This window comes from Pseudorca crassidens, chromosome 21 (assembly GCF_039906515.1).
Source record: "Pseudorca crassidens isolate mPseCra1 chromosome 21, mPseCra1.hap1, whole genome shotgun sequence".
NCBI lineage: Eukaryota > Metazoa > Chordata > Mammalia > Artiodactyla > Delphinidae > Pseudorca > Pseudorca crassidens.
Window position 1 is genome coordinate 26,197,153 of NC_090316.1, and position 11,082 is coordinate 26,208,234.

The 11,082-nt window shown below is 40.6% G+C and overlaps 1 long non-coding RNA gene across 1 annotated transcript in view; it reads left to right on the top strand.

The window, feature by feature from the left end:
• LOC137216224 (uncharacterized) overlaps positions 1-10,724 on the top strand; it is a 43,069-nt gene extending 32,345 nt beyond the window's left edge. Inside the window, exon 4 of the long non-coding RNA XR_010939639.1 lies at positions 10,407-10,724. This is a non-coding gene — a long non-coding RNA (uncharacterized lncRNA). The remainder of the gene's footprint in view (positions 1-10,406) is intronic.
• The last annotated feature ends 358 nt before the right edge of the window (positions 10,725-11,082 follow it).

The following is an 11,082-nucleotide window of genomic DNA, read 5'->3' on the forward strand; positions in this document are numbered from 1 at the left end:
AAATATGGTTAAGGTGGTAAATTTTATACTATGTGTATTTTACCACAATTGAAAAAAAGAAGCAGGTCACAAAATAATACATACAATAAAATTCCACTTACACAAAATTCAAAAACAGGCAAAACTATGCTTTCATAGACAATAAAACTGCAAAAAAAAAAAAAGCAAGGAAATGATTCTTAGAATCGTCAAAATAAACGGCAATCGTTTCTACTGGGGACAGGAGGGGATGAGGGAGGGACTTTTGAGTGCCGCCTACGTTCTGATTCTTGGTTCGGGTTATATACGGATGTTTGCCTTATTACTCTCTTGAACTGTACAGATATTTTAGGTATCATTTATATTTGATATATTTCCTAGTTAAGAAGGGAAAGAAAAAGTTAAAAGCACTTTACTGCTATAGATTATTCAATCAGACAATGTCGTTGAAAAAGCAACTAATGGTTTGCTGGAAACCTCGCAGCCTCCCACCAAAATAGCTGTAAGATTTCTCCTGTCCATTGGCCCTGGTGGATTTGGAGTTGGCAGCAGGTGACACCACACAAGCTGCCGGGCACTGTGGGGGAAGGTGACAGAGCTAAAGAGACCACCAACAAACGGGGCTTCAAAGTGGATCTGGAACTTGATTTTTCTTTCATTCCTCTCCATGACACTGCTACGTTCACAATTTTTCGGTTGTTAAAAGGCGTCGGGTGGGGAGTTCCCTGGTGGCCTAGTGGTTAGGGTTCAGGGCTTTCACTGCTGTGGCCTGGGTTCAGAACCTGGTTGGGGACCTGAGATCCCGCAAGCTGCAAGGTGCAGCAAAAGATAAAAATAATAAATAAATAAAAATTTAAAAAGTATCAGGTGAATTTCTTTTAACCTAAATAATTTCAGTTCAGTGTGGAAAGGAAAGATGTGCTTAACAAATACCTAACTCAAAACTCTGCTTGAAAGTGTTTCTGGTGACCAACCAGGCAGGCGTCATCAGTATTACCACCCACAAGAACTTGCTGGCCACTCACCATGTGCCTTATCTGAGATGAATGCTGTGATTTCTGGTGAAAAAATACCTTGAAAAATATTATTCACTAGTAACCAAGCAACTTTTTACATTCCAAGAACTTCAAATAAAATATAAACAACTTCAGATTCTCTTGAGTGTGAAAGACCAAAATAATACATGCCATGCCCACGGCATCTAAAGAGCTGGATGCTCTCCCCTGGGGTGAGGAGTTGGGAAGCACATGGTCAACATCAAGGATTTGGAGGAGGTTATCACCATAAAATATGATGGATCAACAACAGAATAAGGAAGTAAATCCTGGTAGAGTCAGAGGGCGATTACTATATTGCAATGCTAATGAATGAATTACAGTTACACATGACAACCTGGACGAACCAATGCTAAGGGGGAACATGTCACAAAAGAATATAAACATCATGATTTTATTTAAAAGTCCATATGATGTTCATAAATAGGCAAAACTATTTTGTATTGTTGGGAATGCATATTTGGGGGGAAATAATGAGAGCGTGACCTGCATAGGGAGGAAGGGGCGTGGGGCGGGGCGACCAGGAAATGATGGTTAGGGAGCTGCTCTCCGACAACCATCATTTGCTGTTTCTTGACTTGGGTCATTGTTACACCTGTGCTTGTGTTAAACTCTACGTTTGTATCTGTTATATGGCTCAAAGCATCAATAAAAAGCATGATGGCATTTTACTCATTGTGAGAAACGTGAAGATGGAACCCGTAATGTTTTGCTGTGGTGATTTTCCCCTTGAGCCGCCCAGACCTTTCTAAGATACTGACTTTCATGAACTAGAAAAGTCTTTTCTTTCTCTTGATCAGAGCAGGGGGGGAGGGGGGGGTTGGTTTTTCTTTCTCTCTCTATTGCTATTTCTCCTTCCTTGGCTATAAGGAGAGAATTGAGCCCAACAAGAGTCTTTTCCATCCGCCTGTCAATGCAGTGGACACGGGTTCGAGCCCTGGTCCAGGAAGATCCCACGTGCCACGGAGCAACTAATCCCGTGAGCCACAACTACTGAGCCCGCGCACCGCAACAAAGAGTAGCTCCCCACTCACGGCAACTAGAGAAAGCCCGCGCACAGCAACAAAGACCCAACATGGCCAAAAGTAAATAAATAAAATAAAATTTTTAAAAAAGAGTCTTTTCCAGAGACTTTGATTTTTTTTTAGAATTGTGTGTGTGTGTATGTCTGACCCGTGAAAGGATAAAATTAGACCCTTGGGGACAGCCACTGTACATAACTTAGTGCTAAAGAACAGGTCTTCTGAAGAGCAATTGACATCTCCATTGTTTCAGGAGTTTGTAATAAATATTCCACACAAGGAACAGCTGGTTCTTAGGGTCTTGGGAAAGGAGTTTGCCGGAACCTATTCTTTTTTTTTTTTTAAGTTTTTTAAAAAAATTTATTTATTTTTGTCTGCATTGGGTCTTCTTTGCTGCCTGCGGGCTTTCCCTAGTTGCGGCGAGCGGGGGCTACTCTTTGTTATGGTGTGTGGGCTTCTCATTGCAGTGGCTTCTCTTGCTGTGGAGCACAGGCTCTATGCACGCAGGCTCAGTAGTTGTGGCTCGGGGACTCGAGAGCGCAGTCTCAGTAGTTGTGGTGCATGGGCTTAGTTGCTCTGCGGCATGTGGGATCTTTCCGGACCAGGGCTCGAACCCATGTCCCCTGCATTGGCAGACGGATTCTTAATCACTGCTCCAAGGAAGTCCGGAACCTATTCTTGTAAACTGTTGGCAGTTTGCCTCTCTAGTGCAGAAACATTTCATTTCTGTGAACCATTTTGTACTTTAAAGGTTCAAAGTGAATCTGTAACTCACAGTAGCATCAACAAACCTGTCTCGGAAACTGTCTACGTAATAAAAGGAAAGGTGTAAGAGGAACCCATCCATGAAAAACGATCTTCTTCCCATTTTTGAGGGAGTGGGAGACAGGTGCTGCTCAGAGCAAAAGTGGTTATTGAGAGTTATTTTAAGACTTTATTTTAATGTAATTTGTTTCAGTATTTACTTAAGCCTTTGGGAGAGAGGAAAGGTATATACGATAGTATCAAAGAGGGAGGCTTGATTTAAAATATGATCCCATTTAAAAAAAATAAATAAAATAAAATATGATCCCATTTTTTGACATAAGCTGTAGATCTAAGCCTTAGGTCTTGACAATATTGTGCCTGAAATATATTGAAAACCCACCTCCAGAGAACTCCTAGAAATGCTAATAAAAATGGAACAACTATTCTCTAAAATGTAGAGCTGAGTGCTCAAGAAAGCATCACCCAGAGGAATATGGGGAGCTGTGAGCACATGGCTGGAAGCAGCAGCAAAGTGTCCCTTGGAAATAGGGACTTGGGTTTACCCTTCCTGTGGGTACAAGAAACGGGGCCTTGGGCCTCCTGTGGGCAAAGGTAAGAACTGAGATCCCCACGTAAATGTGGAGCCCTTGAAAGATGGTAACCTCAGGGAAAGAGTAGATTCGGCAAATACCCACGGTCCCAGCCCACAGATGTCAGTTTACAGTCATTTCTTGGTTTGGGGGGTACTTGGACCATGACAGTGTATTTACTTTAACAGACTCATACCCAAAGCACCATTTAATTTTCCTCTTCAGGAAGAATAAAACTACACTTAGAAGGGAAGACTGAATTGCAAGAATAAATAGAAAGCAAACAAATGTATACATTTTGGCTAAATTTTAAAAGCACTAGCTATTGTTGTTGTAAACTAGCAACAACAATAATGACTAATTTGAGCATATGTGAACAATGTTGTAGCTAAACTACTGGAAAATGTAACATATAAGGTTATAGGCATTTTAAAATGAATTTTGAAATCCTGGTGACATTTGAAAAGAGAGTAAGGATATTGGTTAACTTTTGGCTTTAAGCCAAATATACATCATGAGTAGTAAGGGTAACTCCTAAAGAATAAAAGTAGAACCATAACTTACAAATGATTTGGAAATAAAAGAGAGGCAATGAAAATTTCTAATTCGCTAAGAGATGGGAAGGGAGAAATAGGAAGCAAAGTATGGAAAGTAGCATGAAAATAAGATGGTAGAAATAAATCCAATATATCAGTAGTCCTAAATGGATACAATGTCAGTTAAAAATTGTATTTTAAAAATTTGTGCTATATTCTGTGTTCAAGAGATATACTTAAATCATAATGACCTAGAAAGGTTAAAAGTAAAGAATCAAAAAAAAACCCGAAACCAAACATATACCAAAACAGAAGCAAAAAAGAACAAAACTTGTGAGCTATAACGATACTGGGCATCAAAGAGTTGAAGGTGAAAAGCGTTATTGGGGATCATGAAAATCGTTAAATAATGAATGAATTCACCTAAAAATATAATTCTGAAATTGCATGCACCTAATGACGCAGCCTCAAATGTAAAGTGCAAATATTGACAGAAGAGAAATAAACAAAAGCACCAGGGTAAGGAGAGGTTTTTAACCACATCACTTTTTGTAATTGATAGATCAGACAGGTAAGGGTTTAGCAAAGACACATAATGTTTTAATAACACAACAAGTGTGATCTAATTGCTATATAAAAAACCCTATGCCCCACAGAGAATAGACATAATTTTTACGTATATGTGGCAAGATATTTTAGGGCCACAAAGCAAATACCAAAGCATTTTTATCATATTGGCCACAATTCTCTTTCCTCAATGCTATTAACTTGAAATTAATAAAAATAGACAACAAAGTTTCATATATTTTGAAATTTAAAAGAACTTCTAAAACATAGTAAATAAAAAATTATAATGGAATGATAATTGCTAACGTTAACTGAGCAATGACTGTGCCAGGCACTCTTCAATGCATCTTTCATGGATTAGCCAACTTAACGCTTGTAAAGACCCTGTGCCATAAGAACTATCATTATCTCCATTTGCAGATAATGACACTGAGGCACAGAGTGGTTCATTAACTTGTCCAAGAGGCAGAACTGAAACGGAGCAGGACCCTACGGTCCTTGCCCCCCTACCCCAGGTCCTCCACCTGCCTTTTGTCTGTGGAAAAACTTAAGCCAAAGAATAAGTTTAATCAGAGAAGTGAGAAAATGCAGAAACGAAGGAAAACCGTCAAAGGAGACCAAATAATAATAGTTTAGTCATTAAGCAAAGTCAAGGACCTTTAGGTCCTCCTCAAGGGCTACAGATAATATCCTGAGCCGTATCCTGTGAGCTGTCTTGTAGCTACAGAAACCCACACCAGGTGGAAGAGGTTAACTACATGATGACCAGGATGTAGCCATGACATAAGCTGCCACAATTCTGAGAACTGGCCTCAGAGAAATGGAAACAAACTGATCCTGGAACTCAAGATTAACTGTACCTACACAATCAAGATGACGCTGGTCAGACCACCGATGACCATTTTCAAGATGACTGTTAGAGCCGGCTGCCTTGTTTCTGCACGTAGCCCCTCCCTCTGTCTATAAAAGCTCTTGCCCCCTGGTTGTGGGGCTGCGGGGAGTGGGCCTTTGGGCATCCGCCCTCCCGCGCACCGGTGGCCGGCAACCAAAATAAAGCAAACCTTCCTTTCCACCAACCTGGCCTCATTATTGTGCTTTTGAGCAGCGAGCGGCCGGACGCTACTTTCGGTTACGGAACCATCCTCTTTATCACAACCCAAAACTGCTTCTCCACTTAGAAAATAAGTCTGTAACTGAATGATCATGAAAATGAAACAGATAGAAACATGCAGGGTCCATCAAAAGTGGCAGTGACTAGGACATGTATAATCTTAAATGCCATAGCTTAGCAAAAAAAAAAAAAAAAAAGACTGGAAAAAGAATGAGATATACACTCAGCTGAATGAACCCGAAAATAGGAGATACCAGGAATTAAGAGAAAGCATACATTAATAAAATAGAAAACAAAGAAACAATGATGAAGATTATAAAAACCAAAACTGATTCACTGCAATAAAATGGTAAGGCCTGCAAGCAAGATGGAGCAGGAAAAACATGAGATTAAGCACACACACCACACACAACGCACTAAGACTAAATAAGACAACCTTTGCCAAGAGGGAGCAGAGATTCTGAAAACCAGAGGAGAGTGCTATTCACAACTTAATGCCAATGCTGGGAACATGTAAAATGGACAATTTCCCCGAATAAATATAACTTATCAAAAGGGACTGGAAAAGGAACAGAAAAGCTGAATATCAAAAGTCATGGAAGAATTTTATCAGTAGTTAAAAATCAACCAAAAAACCTAACCCCAGAAGTGTTAAGTGTATAACAAATGATTATCTGGATGGTATAAGAACTCTGAAATAGCAAATGAAGAAATGCTTCCCAACTCAGACCAGAATAGTGGAAGAAAGGAAAGTTACAAAGGCTCTCACCTGCAAACATTGTTACAAAAATCCTAAGTAAATTTTGGCAAACTGAGCTTTGGCAATATAGAAATAAAAGAATATATCACGAACAAATTGGATGAATTGCAGAGTGCCAAGATGGTTTAAAATTAGAAAATTGCTTTTATGTTATTTGTCACATTAACAGATTAAAAGAAAACACGAGAGCATCTTGGAAAACACAGATATAGCACTTGATAAAATTCAACATCAATTCATGATAACACTTTGTTTTTATTCAAACAGGAATAGAAAAGAACTTGCTTGACCTATTTTTTTTCCCAAGAAAATTAAAATCTGAAGCCAACTGAGCAGAATAGTGGGCCCAGGTGTTTGTAGTGTAATTCTCTGAACTTGGTTTTTTGTTTGTTTCATTTTGGTTTTGGATCATCTAGATTTTAAATGGAAAAATAATTGAAATAATAGAGGAAATGATGGCATAGAAAATTTATAAAATAGAGACACTGATGAAACAAGAGAAAACAAATGATCACTAAAAAAATAAATAAGAGGACCATTATAGACACCACATTTTAGATGTTGTGTTAGTCCGTTCAGGCTGCTTTAACAAAATACCACCAACCAGGTGGCTTATAAACAACAGAAATGTGTTACTCACAGTTCTGGAGGCTGGAGGTCCAAGATCAAGACGCTGGTAGCTTCACTGCTGGTGAGGGGGGTGACCTGCTTCCTCGTTCACAGGCAGCTGTCTTTTCACTGTGTTCTCGTGTGGTGGAAGGGGGTAAGGGACCTTTTTGGGGTCTCTTGTAGAAGAGCGCTAATCCCATTCATGAGGGCTCTGCCTCTCCCAAAAGCGCCACCTCCTAATACGGTTACATTGGGCGTCAGGTTTCAACAGATGAATTTTGGAGGGAATAAACATTCAGTCTGTGGCAAAGGGTTAGACAATAAAAATAAAGGGTTCAGAGAATTGGGAAATAGAAAAGAAGAGGTGAGAACTTAAAAGACATAGAAATAGAAGGACTAGTGAGAACAACAGAAGTTCATGTAGATGAAAAGTAGAAGGAAACAAAACAGCAATTCGAATCTAGTAACATAGGTTTGTGAGAACAAGGAGTGTTAATTTTAAAAAAAATAAGAGGAAGAAGAGGAGGAGAGGAAGGGAAAAAATATACCACTCACCCTGTTAATATATTAAGCAGAACACTTCCTTTCGGGACTAAGGGTTTTTCACCTCACCTGAGCCGGAGAGCTAACGTCATGCTGTGCTCCTGCTATGGCTTTTTTGTGGAATCAGAGAGCTGTCAGCCAGGCACATCTCTAATTTAGGTGCAGGCAGCCAACGGCTGGTTGTAATGGGGACAAAAGAACAGGTGCACTGTCCTCCTAATATCACGTGCATGGCACAACATTGGAAATTTACGTTGGCTTAAAAAGTAATGTCTATGAAAATGCTTGAGCAATTTTAATATGCTATATAAGGGGCATTAGAATTATCGAAGATAAGGTGACACATGTTATAAGAATAAGAAGAGCTTTATTTTAGTTTGTAATAACACCTTGGCAGGCATTAGGACATAGTAGCCTATATTTGTGCCTTCTTTCCAGAATCTTTCCTGAGTGCCTGCTAGAGATACGTGAGACAGTCTCTGCCCTCATGGAGCTGGCAGTGTTTTAGGGGAGACCTGGTACTCATGTATAACATCAGGCAGATGGAGGTGAGTGCCACGAGTGCAATAGCCTCGTCCTATAGGGGTAGAGCTTTGTAAGCTGTGGGGATCAAGAAGGCTCCAAGGAGGAGGTGGCATCCACGTGGACCGTGAAGGACAGGGGACATTTGAACATGAAAAGATGGAGAGAAGGCTCAGACAAACAAAGCAGTTCTCTTTCATTTCATGAAACATTGGGTAATTTGCAGTCACCCATCCCTGCCTTGAGAAACACGGACATAGGTCAGGCACATTTGGGTGAGGAAGGGGGAGCTGAAAGTCTGTCTTGGAGAGCACTCAGGATGAGCTGGAGCATCAGGGAGTATGCAGGCATCCGGCTAAGTACCTTGACTTGGGACGGTCTTGGAATTCCAATTCCAAGTCTCAGATGCCCACAGTCCTTTCTTCTCATGCAGCCTCTGGCAGTGTCTAAAGAGGAAACAGTAAGGAATGGTGCCTTGTCCAGCCCCTGCCCTCTAGGCACAGGGGAATGCCGATGGGGTGGGCTTGGATCTCCACGCGGCTCCCCTGTTCAAAGGAATTAATGTAATCATACAAAACCCTCCCCCCCACCCCCCACCATAGCCAAAAGCAAGTGCACTCACTTGTGAATAATTTGAAAAGGCAAGTGGAAATCATTTACCACATTACTTCAGAATATCTCATAATACAGAGACTCCTGTATTTAAATCATCAGAATTATAATATCCTCCCACTTTCTCACTTATGATGACCATTTTGAGCATTTGCGTTTCTTAGAGGGCTGGGATAACCGTGGTTAACGCCAGACAGGAATTTCCCCTGCCGGGTTCATAGCAATTTCCACTGGGGAGTTTGCCCTGAGGAACAGATTTCTCTAAAGGAATCAGTGCTAAAGGACAGACAATAAATAATGAGCATGTTGCTTAGAGATGTTTGTAAAATATTTTACATGCCAAGTTGTATAAAGGTGTCGATAGGTATGAAATACATCAAAATCTTTGGTGGCTGATGGTCCAGACCTTGTTGCTTAAAGTCCTGGGACTAGCAGCCTAGCATCTCTGCCCCACCCTGAACCCATATCCCAAGACAGTTAGTATGAAGATTAACTTTGGATAAGTCCTGGTTTAGATAACCTTGAGAGGAAGCTCTCAGTCACCCTGCCCAAACCCCCATGAGATTCCCCAGTGGAAGAAAAGCCGAGCATTACTAATATTTTATTTACTCTAATATTAATGTTATCCAACGGTCAGATAACATTCTAATTATTTCCCGTCAATATCCATGATCCCACTAGATACACTGTTTTTCTTTAGTTCTCAAGAAGAATCGTGAGGAAATTCAGTCTATTTAAATCCAAGTTAAGCTCTGGTTTGCAATATTCACACTATGAAACCATATTAAAAGTCACCACACCACTTCTGATTGCATGATTATTAGAAGTAAAATACTAACCCTAAAAAAGCCTCAGCTTGTCGTGTCTTATTTTCCTCATACAAGGTCTTATTCATTAAATGGCTGAATGTTTGTGAATAAATACCATTCCTATTTTTAAGATCCAGACAGATAATTAATGAACTATATTGATAATTACAGAATTTTAATATTTATAGACATCTGTCACTTTACTTTTTCTTTTTAATTTTTATTTATTTATTTTTGGCTGCGTTGGGTCTTCATCACTGCGTGAGGGCTTTTCTCCAGTTGCGGCGCGCGGGCTTCTCATTGCAGTGGCTTCTCTTGTTGTGGAGCACAGGCTCTAGCCCATGGGCTTCAGTAGTTTTGGCATGCGGGCTCAGTAGTTGTGACTCACGTGCTCTAGATCGCAGGCTCAGTAGTTGTGGGTGGCGCATGGGTTTAGTTGCTCCGCGGCATGTGGGATCTTCCCGGACCAGGGCTCGAATCCGTGTCCCCTGCACCGGCAGGCAGATTCTTAACCACTGCACCACCAGGGAAGCCCTGTCACTTTACATTTTAAGATAGGCTTACCATATGTGCTACTCTCTTTTAATTCCAGTAATTAAAGTTTATGAACATATACTGTGAAAATGTAACTGTAACATTGTCAAATAGATTATTAGGAGGCTTTCTTACTGATAAGCTGTCTATTTTTTTAAAGGGAAATTATTACAAAGATGAAACTTATCCTAGAATTTCGTTCCTCTTTTGTTAAAACATTTTGTTGTGCACTTTTCAAGTCTCTTAAATTCAGCCCCAAAATATACCCTACAACCCTGGGTATGTGGCTGTACTTAGGTTATATCTATATTGGCGTCATTATTTAATATGTGAAATGTACCAGTAATTTACCAGAACTTCTGCCTAATAAGGAAAACTTATATTCTTTTTAATCTTCCCTAACTTTTCAGGTTTCTCCTGCAGCAGCTCTGAAGACACTGCACAGGTTGAGAAATGCCTTTCTCGCTTCTTTCACTCACCACTCGGTACAGCATCCAAATTGATTATGGTATAGTTGATATGGGTGAAGTTGTTTTTCCCTTTTTGCGCTTGCCTTAAATATCACCCCAGATCGGGTTTGATTTTCCACATCCAGGTTGGATTTGAATCAGCCCTCAGGCATTAAAAATAGTAGATACATTTTTATTTAAGTTTTAGCAACAAAGACAACAATTCCCCAACTATCTCTTGATGTCAGTTCGGGAAAGGAGTCCGCCAGCTGAGACACTGAACACGCACACAGACAGTGGCCCGACCATATGTGAACACAGAACGTTGATCCACAGACCTGCAGCAACTAGCCCAGGAATTCGGCCTGCTCTAAGTCTGACTTAAGGAATTCAGGCTACTCTCTGGTAGCAGTGCAGGAAACCAAACAGTAACCTCTTTACCAATCAGTTCAAAGTGGCCTGGACTTGAAAAGTAACTGACAGCTTCCTTGATTTTTTTTTTTTTTTTTTTTGTGGTACGTGGGACTCTCACTGCTGTGGCCTCTCCCGTTGCGGAGCACAGGCTCCGGACACGCAGGCTCAGCGGCCATGGCTCACGGGCCCAGCCACGCCGCGGCACGTGGGATCTTCCCGGACC